This window comes from Falco punctatus (genome assembly GCF_963210335.1).
Source record: "Falco punctatus genome assembly, chromosome: 1".
Taxonomy (NCBI): Eukaryota; Metazoa; Chordata; class Aves; order Falconiformes; family Falconidae; genus Falco; species Falco punctatus.
In genome coordinates this window covers 45199555-45216225 of record NC_137580.1, presented here as the reverse complement: position 1 = coordinate 45216225, position 16671 = coordinate 45199555, and the positions used below count along the sequence as shown (strand labels likewise).

Genomic DNA, 16671 nt, shown 5'->3' with positions numbered 1-16671 from the left:
GAGTTACTGTGATATAAATAACAGCGGGCTGTTGTAGTACTCTTGGAATCCCTTTAAAAACCAAGGCTTTGCTAACTGTGAAATGCTAACTGGAATTTGCAGCAGGTAAAAGCGTGTCCATTGGTACCACTGTAGATCCAGAACTCTGCAGTGGTTTGTGACCTTGCTCAGGTGCTTAAGAAAGAAGGTTCCTTCTTTCTTCCATTCCTTTGAAGATTAAATTTAAATTGCTTATGACTTTGAGTAGATGTGTTTGGTTTTTTTTTTTTTAACCAGAAATTAGCTGCTCAAAATTACTGATGTTTCCTTTTCCTGATGCTTATTTTTCCAAAGTATCATCCTATCCACTAAATATTCAAACATCTAATTTTGCCAATTAAATGGAGACACACCAAAAAACCCAGTAAAAATTACAGGCAATGGTAGCAGGACAGCAAAAGATGAAGAGGAAAGAGTCTTTATTCTTTTGATCCTACTTGTATTTTTCAGAAAGTTTCCTCATGTGTTACATGACACTCCAATACAATTAGACTATGACTCCTGTTAATAGGTAATTAAAAATAATTTAAGTGTTAATTAAACACCTGATAAATGTCTTTTTTTTTGTCAAGGAGTGTACATTTGAAGCAATAGTTTTAATAAATGCTAATATAACTTTTTCCCAGGCAATTTTATCACTGTGTCTTGTTTTCGGCTGTTCCTTTCTTTCTTGAAGATTGCATCAGTCATACCCATGTGGTTTTTTTTCTGGGTATCTGATATGACTTAGGCAGGTGTTGCTTAGTTTCCGCAACATCTGCCAGCCATTTTTTTTTGTTGTTGTTAGTTTATCTAACCTGCAGATGGTCATGTTTGCCTCTTTGTGTAGCACTCCACAAACTCCCATCCTTGTTCCCTGAGTGCTGCTCTGCGCTTGCATGCAGGCACATCAATTTATCAAACTCAAAGAATTTAGTAACAGTTACTACTTCTTGCAATAAACAAAAGCAGCTGCACTGTGGCTATCCTTATCTGCATGAATGCATAGATTGCAAAGGCCTTTTCTGACAAACAAGACAAAAGTTTAGAATTTCAAGCTGGAATTTAGGGCATGTAAGTCAGAATGACTAGATGCTGATGTTTAGAAACAATATAATAATGCAGAGAATGAATTAGTTACCATAGTAACTGCTTTGTTTTAATAATTTGGTGGGGCAACGAATAGAAGGAGCTCAGAAAGAAGTAGTAGGAATCTTAATTACATCTTGTGCAACGTGAGTGCCTTTGTTCATTAATATTGAAATTAATTTGATTTTATAACAGGTTGAAGAATGGGTATATACGTTTTACTTTGGAAGGGCAATAAGAATGATTTACAGTTTGTCTTATTCTTATTTTTTTTTCCCCCGGGAAAAATATGACCGTATCTTACATTTGATTATGGCAACGCAGATTATTGATTTCTTAACAATAAAACATGGTCAATATGTTGCATGGTAAGCGTGACTTCAATCTGCACGCTGTGATTTGTTGCCTGGCAGTTGTTGGCAGCCTAGCAACATGCCTCAGTCTGGATCTGCAGGGGATACAGACACCCGAAGTCAGGAGTTACGCGGAAGGTAGGTGTCTCACTACTTCAACGCCCATCTGAAATCATCAGCATCTTGAAATCCCTTTGTACTTTACGGATGAAATTTAAGTACCTTACACAACTTAAGATCATCCTCATTTTCTTTCCTCTGGCAGATTTGAGCAGTTTAGTGTGCAGTTTGCGCTTAGGACAAGGCAGGATCCTCTAACAGAATTAGCCCTTTTGGAGGCAGATGCACAGCAAGCAGGCCTTCTGTGATCACATACAACACGCATCAATCAGCTGGACCCCATTTTGCAGAAAGATAGCAGGCACGATGGTGCTTTATTGGAGAAATTCATGCGCTGTGCCTCCTGTCCCAGCAGCTCTCACAAGACAACAGGTGGCTGGGTCTGAGATGCCTGTGTGCTGGCAAGTCAGGACATGTCTGGGGACCGGCTGGTGTCATGGAAGGGATGGCTGCTAATGTGCTACTACAGCCTTTCACAAAGCAGGACCTCTAATTTGTGTCTGTCTTCTCATCTGGATGCCTTCCCCCCACCCCCCTGCTTAATAAAACTTGCAGGAACTTAATTCTTTTTGAGACTACTGGCAGCTTTTGCTTGAAATTTGTTAGTGAGTTAAGGATTTCATTAAGGAGGGCCCAACGGGTAGATGAACAGACACAATTACATAAGCCTGGTTTCCTTTGAAAATCTGTCCAAAAGGTTCTCAGATGTTACACACAGAAACAAGAAGTGGCACCTGGTCATTCCTTGGCCAGGGAAGTGCCTTCCATCACCTAACTCAAATCATATTCCCTCCCTAGCCCAGAGAGTCTTAAAGTTGTTTCTGCAAAGCAGCACTGGTTTTAATGGTGGCTCCTCAGTAGTTAAGAGTGCCTGCCTGGGAACAGGGAAACTTTGTCTTCTAGATCATTGTCAGTCCACAGATGCTTAGTTTTTTGAAGGGAGGTTTGTTACCCTTTCTGTGTGGTTTGCTGCTATCTGTGTTCCAGGTAATGCAAGATCAATTCATTTAGCCAGAAAGAAAAGGGATAACTGCGGTCAGTAATGAGTGCCTTAACTCAGGAAGGGAAACTCGAGCTGGTTTTTTTTTTTCCCCTGTTTCCAGTACTTTTGTGTATATAATTTTGTGGATGAAGACTTAAAACTGTTTCTTCAAGGTGGGGCCCCTGCCTGGACTATTCTTGTCCCTGCCTCCTCCCCTCTAGTCTCATAAGAAACTTGCCCTGATAAAGTATTTCTAAGACCAGTGTATCATGCCTCCGGACCCATGTTTTCTTCATTTTTCCCTTATCTCTTAGCTGTATCTTAATGAAATGATATTGCAGTGTTTTTGAAATACACTAGCTTGGTTTGAACTTTTCTTGGGTCCTAATCCTTCACTGAAATTCTGAAGTGGTTGTTAATAAGATCTTAAAGTTTCCAAAATCCTTTCCTTTTTAATTTTTGGGTGTTAGTCTGTGGAATTTCCCAAAATGTCAGATGATTAGATGTTTTGCCCCTTGTCCAGGATGTTGATGTATGAAAGCAAAAGGGAGTTCATGCCAGAGCTGAAAACATCCAATGAATAATTTTTTTAATCAGTTGCTTCCTTTTATCTATTAACCATAAATCAGTAGTTACTTTATAGGTTCCTTGTGATTACAGTAATCAACAAATGTATGGCTGCATCCTGGAATAGATGAAAGAACCTTTAGAGCAACTCCTTAAAGGCTTTGTTATTACCGAGGTAATAACACTAGTGCATCTGGTGATATAAGCAAGAGGAGAGTGTGGTCTTGCAGTCAAATGTGGTCTTTAGTGGCCTTTTTTCTGCAGTTATGAGTCTCCTTTTCCTTGTTTTTCAGGTTATCCTTTCTAATGAGGAAATAAAATAATTTCTGTTTCATTCCTTGTTTTCTAATGTATCTTAAAATATTCTTTGTGATACATTCATTTTGCTTAGTGATATGCAAGCAGATTTCCACTGGAAATCAATTAACAATAAATGTTAAATTTTTAATGTTCAACTCTATTTCATTTGCTTTGATTTTTATTGCATCAGTCCTTTATGAATAGCAGCACCTGCAAATACATTCCTAAAATCATAGTTTTCCACAACAGTTTAAAAATATTTAGCTGTTTACCAAGTGATCAATTATAGTCCTTTTAGATGAAGAAGTTTTAAAGCTTTTTGCAAACTGTGGTATTGACATGATTTAGCGGGGAAGACAGTAAGTGTTCTAAACCAACCATCTCTACTGACATTGGCTTTTGTCTCCAAAAGCTAGCAAGTCTCGAGACTTGTATGTCAAGTTGAGTAGATTGTACCATCTCCCATTCTGTTTGTGCATGATTAACTGGAGGAAACCCATGCTACAGGCTATATATTTCACCCTCTACTTTGGAGTTCCATGTGGAAAGCCCTCATGCCCCTAAGTTGTGGATTCCTCTTTTGCAAAATGAATACCAGTGGGGTTTCCATGTCAGCTCCACTGGTTGTGGTGGAGGCTGGTTGAATACAAGCTGTGATCTTCCCTGAGTCATGAAGTGCTCCAGAAGCATGACTGACTTGCACCTCTTTGACATGATGGAATCATAGAATGGTTTGGGTTAGAAAGGACCTTAAAGACCATCTGGTTCCAACCCTTCCACTAGACCAAGCCCCATCCAGCCTGGCCTTCAACACTGCCAGGGATGGGGCATCTACAGCTTCTCTGGGCAACCTGTGCCAGTGTCTCACCACCCTCATAGTAAGTCTAACTGGAATCATCTAATTGGAAAACATATTTCCTAAACAAAGATTGTTGGATTGTTCCAGATAAAAGCTTTATATTGTATGCAATTCTAAAACTGCTTTTAAATGTTTTACAGGCAAGTTTATGCTTCTGTGTTGATAAAATTTGACAGAAGATTTTCAGGTAGGAAGACGGAGTTCATAGAAAGAAAAGTACTTTCTTTAGCCTCATTCTATACAAGTCACTTATGAATGCTTGATTTAACAGGAAAAGTTTGGACTAATAACTGTGATAATTGAACCCAGTTAGCGCAGACAAGAGCCAATTTTAGAGTACTTGTTTGTAGTAACTTTACAGTTACTTTAAAGAAGTTTTGAAGAATATGTGAGTATGCATGCACAATAAAGATCACTTGAAAATGCAACCTAATATTTTTTATCTATATTTGTATATACTTGTAACATTAGGTATTTTATGGGAAAAAAAAAAAAAAGTTTAAATATGTAGTTATGGTATTCCTGCCACCTTTCTCCTTAGTCTTGGAGATACTACAACCTCTGATTTGCTCTGAGTTTGTTTCTGTTCAGGTTTTTTTGTCCCTGTGCAGTTTTCTGGTCTGGATGCAGTTTGTACCTGTTCCCCTTTCTGTTTTTCTTTCATGCCTGCATACCGCAGAGCTTGTTTTATCAAAGCTGGCACTCTGGTTCCTGGAATGCATCTCCTGTTTACAACATTTCTGTAAATCAGAACTGCCATGAAGTATGGAAATCAGAGTTTCATCAGCATTTCTTTATAGGAGCATAGAGGTATATTTTCTGTTGAACATCTTATTTACACTAATTTGACGTTATAATTGAACTATACTTAACATCCGGCATAATAGGAGGTTGATTTGTTAGTAGCAGTTAATTGAAAAGGCTGCTGGATACTTCCCCCTTCCTTCTGCAGTATGAGTGCACTTTTTTGTGTCTTTTTAGGAGTTTTCAAATGTAGCTGAAGCATGGGACAGATCCTGACTTAGGTTGCCAGGTTTACAGATGCCATTGCTTTTGTAAACCTTAAATTGTCTTTTAAGTATACACTTTATAAAACAGTAGAAGCAGAGTTCGTGACTTACAGAAAGTCTATAAATTCATGTCTAATTTAGCTGGGCTACTTTACTATATGAAAGACTAAATTGATTTAAACCAATTTAGCTTGAAAAAACTTGCTAAAACTTCCAGATTTTAATTAAATATATTGAAAACTGGAAACTTGTAGAGAAGTAATTCTGTGCAGACATTCCTTGGCTCTGAAGGACAGAGCAGGGGGAGGGAGAAAAAGCTGAAGTTACGGATAAAAGCAAGTTCAAGCTATTGTCATATCCTTGACATTACTGCTATAATCTGTATTGTAGACTGGCAGTAATGCCTAGCTATTTTGCCTAATCATCCAAAACTGGATGACGCTGTTCTCCCTATTGATACGTGCATAATATTTTTTGTGTTTTCTATTAATCATGCATTTCCTTTTCATCAATTACATTTTAAATACATGATGTCCTTCTAATAGCATTAAAGGATCATGGGGTGAGACAATAAAAATTTCTTTCGTACAAAAGTATAAGTTTGAAGAAGAGAGTTAGTTTCCCCAAAAAAGCAGTGTTCATCTACTGATGACCATTCAAGAAACAAGAGAAACGCTGACATTATTGTCAATATTTTGTCTTTTATGGCACCCAAGCCCAGGACTTTGCACCAGGTACTTTCAAGCATAGGTTTAGTGTTCTGCTGGACCTGTTCCATTGTCAGTCATGACCTGTGATGCTAATTTTTGTTTTTAAATGTTGTCTGCAAAGTGTTAACAAATGCTTTTTAATATTTAGCTCATATCAGAGGCACCAATCTAGTTTTATTTTACTTGCTATAATGTTTTTCGTTTGGTCTTCCCAAAAGGTAATGGTAAGCTAGAGCTTTCTTATTCTAGGTTTATTTAATAATTAATCATATGATTTTATCAGAAAGTAGAGAGTCAGCATAGCTGCTACTAAGAGAAAAATATATCTAGACTTGAGGCTTTAGCAGTTAGTAAGGTTATTTTATGATACAATCACCATTTGAAGATGTTCCATTAATGTTTAAGATGAACATATTTTTTTGAAATGGCAGAAAATTTGATAGAAGCACTTACTGTGTGCTAGATGGGATGTTTTCAGAACTTAGTCTCTGTGAAGCTGAGGTATAATCTGCCTCAGTTTGGTTGTGGTTTTTTTTTTTTTTTTTCCAAATGACATGACAATACATCTTCTCTAAAAGCATTTAACTGGTTGAAAATAAAGTGGAAGAAAATTAATGATTGCATGATTAACCAGGTTGTCATTCACTGAATTCAGCATTAGGCAATTGAGAAGTGATAGTAGAAAACATGTTTATTAGAGTTACAGGACTTTTAATAAGATACCTGTATCTACACCACGGTATCCACAAAATACTGTAAATGTTTTATGTAGCAATTGACATAAGCATGGCTAGCTGTCGGCCAGATCAGGTCACGCGGAAACTCTTAAATCTCCTTTCAGGTACTTTCTTTGGCCATTTTATTTTCTTCTGATTCTCATTTTCATATGTTTCTTTACTGTGTCTCAAAATAAGGAGAAAATATGCTAACTTAATGTTTCAGGGACACAGCAATGTCCATGGTATTTTAATTAAATTATAAATTGCTGACAGTTTATTGATTATTGGTCTTGTAGCTGGAGCCTAAATTGAGACTGGCCTGTCTGTGTTCTGACTGTTTCAGAGTTTGCTACCAGCCAGATGAGGGAAACAAGAATTAAAAAAGCTAGCGTGGTTTGGAGATGAGAACTTTTAACAAAATTAAGTTGTGCATCCTTAGGTTTTCTGATTTAATTTGAAGGTTGCGTACTTCTGATATCCAGACTACGTGTGGCGTCCTGTAAAGACCAGGGAGGCTGGCTGAGGGCTGTTGTAGTTGAAAGCACGTGCTTTTAGGGAGCAGTTCAGCACTTGCCTGGAGTTGCTGATGTTCTCAGTGGACTGTAATGTGGACCCAACTGCAAGTGGGTGTAGCGAGCAGTAACGTTTTTCATTGCAGACGTCTTGATGAGCTATGCTTGAAAAAGTACCTGACTCAGCATTGCACTCTACACTATTGATAGTCAGAACATCAAATCCCTTTCTGGGAATAAGCAAGATTTTGACCTACTTTCATTAAAGTGTCGCAGTTAAAATACTCTCCTCAGCCCTAGGTTAGAAAGCAGCACTCCAGCTTCCCACGAATGTGTCCAAACCCCCTTGCCTATTACCTTTGCATATCTGTTTCCATTCTCAGTGTGATAACCAGCGGTCATCAAGTGAAACTGCTGTGTGTAGGTGTAGAAAGTGTTTCTTCACATATCGGGTAAGTTATGAAACTCCTTACTGCAGGATATCATAGGTTACTAAGGTTTCATGAAGGTTGAAGTGAATAGGTATGTTTGTGAAAGGAAAAATCCACTGGGTTTGCTGAAACATGTCTGATTCACACAGCTCCTGAATTGCAAATTGCTGTGGCAGGGAGAAGTTCTGGAGATGAATTACTGTCATGCCCTTTTCTGTGTTCTGAATCTAGTAGCAGGAAAAAAACACTATTGAGCAAGATGGAACTTTAGTCTGAACCATCCACGAGGTTTTCTTCCACCTTGGTTGTGGAAGGCTTCTATTTTCCTTGCCCAAACTTTGGAGGGTCCCTCTCCCATTCTTTGAGGCTTCCAGCCTCATTATTTAGAGTAAAAAATTAAGGTAACACTGCCCACTTGCAGTGTATCAGTATACTAACCCAGCATATTAACACCTAGGATCTCAGGTACATGCTGCTGTGCATTTCTAATACTTACCCATTAGGTCTCATAGTGCAATAAATAATAATTCTTTTCAGGTCTTCAGAAACCTATTTTATAGGTATTGGAAGAAACGTTAACTTTAGAGACCACTTTTAAGTATGCTTTTTTTGTCTAATGGCTGAAGTGTTTGAAGAGAAGCATGATAGCTAAAACTAAAGAAAAATAAAAAGTTAGCCCTCTGTGTATTAGGTACCTGTGGTAATGCACAACATGTGGATGATGTGTGTAACACATCTATGATAAGATCTGTAGAAGTGGTGTGGTGTGTGATTAAAGATATAAGAGATCAGAACAAGGCTTAACCAGCTGTGCTCGGAGTTCTTGTGGAAACAATTTCCCTCTGTAGTTTGTTTCCTTACCTGTGAAATGATGATAATACTTACACTCTCTGAGGCTTAACCCATTATGAGTTTTATAACAAGGTACAAAGTCTATATAGATTTTAAAAAAACCAACGAACTATTATAGAATAATCCTACTTAGTATTTAATAATTTGCCTATCCAAGTAACTGTCTTTATTAAGGAATAATTGAAACGTATTTACAGAGAAAATTTGAAAGAAAATAGCATTATCAAGCTAAAAAGCTATGACACAATTATTATATACTTCATGATTCAGCAGTTGAGCTGGTTTTGTGCATGTAAATGATTTTCACTTAATGGATTATTGCAGCACTTCTGAGCAAGCAGCACAGGACTCTCCGAAGGGCATACCTTGAGGACACTGCAGCAGTAATATTTTGCTGTGTCACTAGATTTTATCATGCGTAAAGGACAGATTCTTTCATACTTGGGAATTTTTAAATGGAAACCACTCTTACATTTCTGACTGATTTCATATATGCTAGCAGTGTACAGTAATCCAAAAAGTTCTTAAAAACAATTTGGTTCTATTACGACAGGGATTTTATCCTTTTATGTAAATATTGCCTCATCAAGTATCTAACAGCAGTTATAAACTACATCAATAACATGAGGAAACTTCTGACTACTTCTTACAAGAATTTTACAAGTGATATCTTTTATTCCTTTTTTTGAAGCAGGAGTAATAAAAATTTAAGTGGATTTTAGTTTACTGTTACAGTGCTCTATAGTTGTCAAATGCTATGACTAAACAAATAGTAAAGACTTTAATTTTATTTTTTATTTTGATTTTGTTTTAGTAATGCAGTTACAAGAACCACTTTACTAAACTTGTCGAAGATGTTGAATGTGTTTGAGAATCAGTACATAGAAATAATTTCTCAGGTTCGGACTGCATCCTGTACTTCATGAAAGTAATCTTTCTAAACAGCCAGAGATGTCGGTACTAGATAAGGGAGGTATGGTTTCATTTGGATGAGATTTATCTCTGGAAAAAAACCGAAAAATGTAATTACCAGTAAATTGCGTCAAACTGAGGACCATACCCTAAAATAAGGACTGTGATGCAAATACTACTGGGCATCTACAGAAAAAGGGGGTGATGTGTCATTTCTAGAACAGTTTATCAGTCTCAGAGATGGTCTCAATTACAACTCTGTGTCTGTGCCAAGCATTCTTTATATTCCTAAGCATGTAAAATCTGCATGATAGGTCTATGGGCTGCACAATGCAGTTTTGTGTTAACTTGCGGTTTTCTTTCTACTGCACTGATAAAGTCAAGGGAAGAATGGAGAAATATCCAGTAAACTTGTGGCATTCCTCATTGAACCTTTAATGTTAGTCCAAGAAGTAATAGAGCTACAGAGAGATATGAGGATGCATGGAATGGAGCTGGTATAACTGTTTGCTTTGGCCTTCCCCCAAACATCTACATGATAAAAGGAAACTTTTTGTTGAATATAAGAATCAAAGAAATCAAAACAAACATGTCTACATAAGAATCTCATCCTCAGCTAAAGGGTAACTTTCTGGCTTATTGAAATGTAATCTCTCAAGTTGTTGGAATATAATTAACAGTAATACAAAATTTTGGATTTTGACAAGATGCTATTTAAAGCCTATGTTACCAAAAATGCATTACTATTTTCACTGCCATTGATAGCAGTTATTCATAACACTGGCAATTTCAATGAGGAGACGCTAGTTTAGCAACAATGGGTTGGTTTTTTTGACTGTAATCCACAGGAGGTTTTACAAATTCTGTGGAGATATGCTGTATGAACTTTTTATTTCTGGTTTGAATTCAAAATATTGCACCTGCATTTATCAATGATGTGGTGAGCCACAGTTAAGCTAGCTTGCTAATGAGTGGAAGAAGAAAGGTAGTCTATAAAGTGACTAGGATTTTACTTGAGATTACATTTGACTGGAAGTGATAGAAACTTCCAGGTCATGTCAAGGAACTTGTATCTTAAGTACCTCGTTTAGGTTCTTTAGGTGATAGGCAGGATCTGGGCTTAAGAAGGGCCCAGGTGAACTTCTTTGGATCTGAAGTTTGAGATGGGAGAGCAGTTATTCTTGAAAGCTACCAGGCTGGCTGTTTACTGTACCTTCACAATAAAGGTAACTTTCTTATTCCTGCATTGGAGTGCATCAAGGAGCCCAGGCATATCTTAGGCTCTTGACTGTGCTGTATTTTTAATATTGAGAACATTACTTTCTGGAGCTCTGAAAGCAACACTCCTTAAAAGCAGTATGTGCACCTAATTTTCAAAGGAGGGTGAGGAAAAAATGTTGTGTGCTTATGCTGAAACCTAAATATTGCAATCATGTCGATATTTGTATCCGTACTGCAAATGATTTTTCAAAATTTGGCGTTATCCAGTTGAATTTCTTTATATTTTCATTTAAACCCTTGTATGTTGTGATGGTACTGCCTACAGTGACTCTGTACTTTAATTTTTGTTTCGAGCGCTGTCTTTTGTGTGTGTGTGTGGTTGGCAACTGCGTGTTTCAGTTATGTTTTTTTATATACCCTTGCTTTCCTAAATACAGAAATGTTTCCAATTCTGAAATACTTTCCCCGTGTAGTTAACATACAGCCATCCTTGGGTGTTCTGCCTACCCCTTTTCCCTTCAAAATAAGTGGTATATAGGTGTTTTTGTTTCCCTTGAAGTCTGATATTTTAGTGGCCTGCCTTTCTTCTTGTATCAGAATCCAGTGCATCATCTCAACTGATTTAACCAACATCCTGATTACTTACACTCCTTCACACACTAAAGTAACATTGTGTTACATCAGTTTGCTTGACAGATAATAGGAAGAACATTTTTCACGTCTTGAATGAGGAAGTTAGTACAGTTAGAACGTTGTAAAGGCATGCCACCTGCAAAGAAAGAAGACTATCTGTTTTCCTTGAGAAAGTGAAAAAATCCTCATGCCCTATCAAAGCACTTGCATCACTTGTCCAAGGTACAAAAAAAGGCAACCCAAATATGCTTCAATATTTCAGGTGGATACTTTGTTTATATAACTGGCACTAAATGAAAAACATTGGTACAAAAAATTTGCATGTTTGAAGGTACATGTGGACAAATGTACAGAAACAATTCTCTGAGGCTTCAGCCTCAACTTAGGTCCTTATCTCGGGGACCTGCCTGACCAGATTCCAGAGCTGCATGTCTTCTGGTCATTATTTCTTCTGTGTTCTATTTGATGTATATTTTCATCTGGGTATATCAATGAGGCTGAATGACTGCTCTGAGTAAGCACTTTGGATTCCATCTCCAAACTCTGCTTTAATCAATATCGTTTGCAGTGATAGAGTGCTGTGTAGAGTCTCCTTTTCTTGTCTGACCTCAGCCAGGAAATACAACAGATGGGTTTCACCGTGCTTTTTTGGCAAGGAGTAGCATAAAAATAGAAATAAACCTTATTACATATGTGCTTCTCAGCACGATGCTTGTAATGTGCAATAAATATCACTAAAAAAGTGCAAACTTATTGCCAGTTAACCATTAATCAGGGGAAAAAAGTTTAATAGAATGAGCTTGAGAGCAAATGCATCTTAACCTTTACATTAAAAACTGGTAGTAGGGCGCGGGTTTTTTTTCGATGTAGACAAGCGCTTGCACAGGGACAGTATATCTCAACGTGCTGTCGTGAAATGAAGGGAGATGCAGTTACATGTTTTTCTAGAAACAGCAAATCCACTGTTTTGTGAGCATTATAACAAACATAATATTTAAGACTAAAGGAAGTAATATAATTAGAAGGCAAAACGGCACATCTACATGGTTTTCAACAAAACCCATTTTCATGAATTACCGATTAATGTTTAAAATAATCTGAAATTTGCCAATACATGTAAATCGTGTAGGTCTGTTAGATATGCTGTGTATTCAAGACATGTGTAACATATTTTCTGAGCTTCAGATGATAAAACTTCTGGCAAGGTATTTGAGGTGATAAAAGTTGATAAATCTGTAAACTACTTTCAGCTGAAATGGAGAAGACACAGGTTGTCTTTGGTAGCCTATATGGGATAAGAGCCCTGGGTACATCGGTATCTCTGCTGTGTATCCTGTCACATCAGAAATGCAGAGGGGAAAGTTTCAATGATTCAGCTGCCCTGTAGGGTTTTTGGAGGTCGTAGATGGGAACGTGTGTTTATGCAGTACTAATGGCAAGATTTTATTAATGATTCTTTCAGCCTGATTGCAGTTCAGTTCTTAGAGTAGTTTCTCTATGCTAGTATGCCAAGTGATTTTTTTTTTTTTTTAGATCGTATCAACTAAGATTAAAAAAACCTTAAAAATACTTTTAAATTTATTGATTAACGGGCACTGGACTTCTTTGAATGAGGCTAGATTTCTGGACTCTGTGAGATGCTGTATTCTGTAGGGTAATGCACTGTGGTTCTACTCAGGACTGGACAGTACATCCATTTTTCTAACAGCAATTTCTTCTTTACCTCAGAAGTGTTGTCTTCAAATCTTTTCTTAAAGGAGACCTAATCTCAGTGCCACCTAATGCATGTAATGAAATTCAAGACCTTTCAAACTTCCCCTTTATGTAAGGGAGGTTATATAGATGCTGGTGACAATTCTGGTCATTCTATATTCCATAATGGCTGATATAACTTTCTGTGACCCGCTATAGACTCATCAACTATGTGGCCCCTGCCCCCCGCAACGGTGTGGTCTCCTTAGGTAATTGGATATCTGTTCTAGTCTCAAGGAAAAATTGATATCAGCAATGTTAGCTGTTCACTGGGGAACAACTAACTGGCTGGTTGGCCGAGCCCAAAGCGCGGTGGGGAATGGAGTTAACTCCCGCTGGTGGCCAGTCACAGTGGGTGTCCCCAGGGCCCAGCACTGGGACCAGTCCTGTCTAATGCCTTTATGGATGATCTGGAGCCTTGGGGGGGACCTTATTGCTCCCTTACAACTGCCTGAACAGAGGGAGCAAGGGTGGTGGTGGTCTTTTCTCCCAGGTAAGAAGCAGTAAGACAGGAGAAAATGGCCTCAGGTTGTGCCAGGCGAGGTTTAGATTGGATATTAGGAAAAATGTCTTCACTGCAGGGGTTGTCAAGCACTGGAACAGGCTGCCCAGGGAAGTGATTGAGCCACCATCCCTGGAGGTATTAAAAAAACATGTAAAAGTCGTGCTTAGGGGCATGATTTGATTGTGGACTTGGCAGTGCTGGGTTAATGGTTGGACCTGATGATCTTAAAGATCTTTTCAGACCTAAATTATTCTGTGATTCTATGATTTATTATTCCCATTCAATACTTTTATTGTTGCACTGATGCCAGTTATGTGCTTCCACTAACTTTAGTGAAGAAAACAGTCAAGGTTTAACTATAGCAATTTGTATAATCCAAGAGCCAATGAACCTTATAGTTCTTTCTATCACAGCAGATTTTACATTCATATGCAACACCTTCAGTTATGTAGTTTTGATACCCGTTGGTTGACTAATATCAAAAGAAATGTGTCTGTTCAGATCCAGAGGAAATCAATAAAACTTTGAGAAGCTTAAGAAAACAGAATGAAAAAATGCTTCCACATGTGTAGTATTTTACATCCTTAAGTAGCTCTGGTTTCTGTTTTTCTTGAATGTCAGAAAACTTAACGCATTGAGACTAAGTTGGCTTTCAGAATGCACAGTTAGTTATACTTTTACCCTCATCTCCCTTCATGCTTGAGGTGCTAAGTTCCTTGCAGACACACATTTCTGTTCTTGCTACAGGCATCAATGAGCAGGAAATAGGAGAACCCCAAAATATCACTAACTATTTTAAAGCAATCTCTGTTTACTTCTACTTTTCTAATTGAGCAGTAGCATTTTTTGGGTTTCTGTAATAGCTATTGTGGATCTGTTTCTGCTCTTCAGCTCTAGTAGGACCAGAATATTTTAGGTAAATAAGTATTTTTATTAAATCATTAAGTTTTTTTTTTCTCTGCTGACAGTCAGTCCCTTCAAAGACAATGGCTTTGTCATGGCTAGATCACAATAAGCTGTAACAAGTTGGTTAGTTGATTTATGTATTTTATTGAGACCATAGATGTTTTCTTAAACAGAGACTCTGTATTCCTAATTCTCCTTTTGACATACAATTCTCCCCTCCTCCCTCTTTTTCTTTTTTTTTCTTCTTTTTTTTTGATCTGAACTGTAACATGGTCTAAAATCGGGGGGGGGGGGGAATGAAAGAAACAAAACATTTAATGCACAAAATATACATTGGCTTGCACTAGATGGTCCTGAACTCTGTAATTACTGGAGAGATTAGAAGGAAGTGTTACAAATTGTTGTGCAAGGTTAGTTTTTGGTATCTTAAGGGTTCTTGGCTCCATTCCTTACACCCTGTAGCTCTAGGCAGGAGCTCTGCTGCTAGGCTGTCTGCTTTGGATCTTGCTGCTTGCTGATCCTGTATATCCTCTGAAGTTGAATGTCAGTTTTGACGCTTCTTTAAGAAGTTATCATAAATAGTTTTGTTGATCCACTTTTACATTAAAGTATAAAGGAAGTTTAAACACATTTTTCTTTTTTGCCTTATCACTTGCTAAGGTACCAGCTGTATGAATGTGTGTAGATCCTTTTCATCCCAAATGAGAAGTGATACTACATATTTTTTAATTCCCCTAGTCAGATGCACTAAAGAAATTTCTAAGCAGATATCTCCGTTGTAACAATACCTAGCTAATTCATTTAAATAAATTATAAATAAGTATATTAAAGCTCAAATCTTTTCATGTTACATCCCTATTGCCTCATAGTATATCTTTTTTTTCTTTTCTCCCATCCCTTTTGGTTGACCTCAAATATAGAAAATCTGCTCTTCAATATCCTTGTAAAATCTCATTTCTGTGAAGTGTTACATGCTCCAATGAGCCATTTAATTTAGATTTCTCTTGCTTTTATTTGCTAATGCTCTAAATTTAAGAGATTTTACTTTTCCTCCCCCCAAAAGCCCAGTGGACCAAAAGGGCTTTTCAAATACAGCTACTGTTAAAGAACAAGTTTACCACTTTGGTGGGATTTCCTCTTGGTGGGGGGTGGGGGGGTGGGGGATGGAGGGAGGGAATGTCAGATTCAAATTATATTGTGCTCAGCAAATGGAATAAAAGATCAATGGTCACATGAGAACTTGATTAAAAATAGTTCAAGGAAAATGAAGGGGATAGTATAACTTCTGATGGTTTTTAGTGTCTCTTAATTTTATTTGATTTTATATAATATATATAATATATATATATAATATATATATTATATAATATATAAATATATAATACAATATATAATGTTGTTATGATATTTTGTATCTGAGATATTGTGATATGGCAATTTTTTCTTCTTTCTACAAAGGTTATTGTACCCATTGCACCTTTTAAAAAAGAAGATTTAAGTCCAGTCTTTCTAGACACAATTTGGAAATTGTTTAGGCACAATATTAATAGTATTTCTTAATAGAAAAAATATCCTTTTTTATATATTAATGCCATACTCTAATCACAGATGTCAATACTGCTATTACTTACAGACTTACAAAGTATTTATAGTAAGAAGTATGTTAGCCAGTGCTCGATGTATGAGAAGGGATAAGACTGAATTTCCTATCAGGGTACTGTAGACGTCAGTCTTGGAAGGTCTCTGTACTGTATGGTGGCTTGCAAAGATTTTTCTGCATAAAATGAAGTAATTTCAATGAAGATTAATTTTTATTCTTACATCATCATCTTGCTCCTTGTCATTAATCAGTCCTTTACCTTTTTAATTTTGTGCCTGTTTTGTTAACATGGGTTGTTGGTTTTTTTTAAATGACTCCTGCTTTCTTATTCTAACATTTGACGCTTAATGTGATTAAATGGCTGTGTAGGGCATTTAGTTATGTATGCCCTGTGAAATTTGTATGTGTGGAGACTGAGGCAAGTGACATGGACCCTCTCATGGGACTAAAATATTTCTTCTAGTTTCTTCATTGGTGCTAAACAATAAAAGTACTTCCTAGTATTACCCAGAAATTTCTGGGTGCCCCAGATATGGGATGCTACAAAGTGACAAAATACTGTTGAACGTATTTGTTTGCTTTGTTACTTTGCCTTCAAGTGTTCGGGTTATTAAAAGAAT

At 37.1% G+C, this 16671-nt stretch overlaps 1 protein-coding gene across 3 annotated transcripts in view; it reads left to right on the top strand.

The window, feature by feature from the left end:
• Window positions 1-16671, top strand: part of CTBP1 (C-terminal binding protein 1) — a 251265-nt gene that overhangs the window by 65664 nt on the left and 168930 nt on the right. The gene's annotated exons all lie outside the window — the stretch shown is intronic.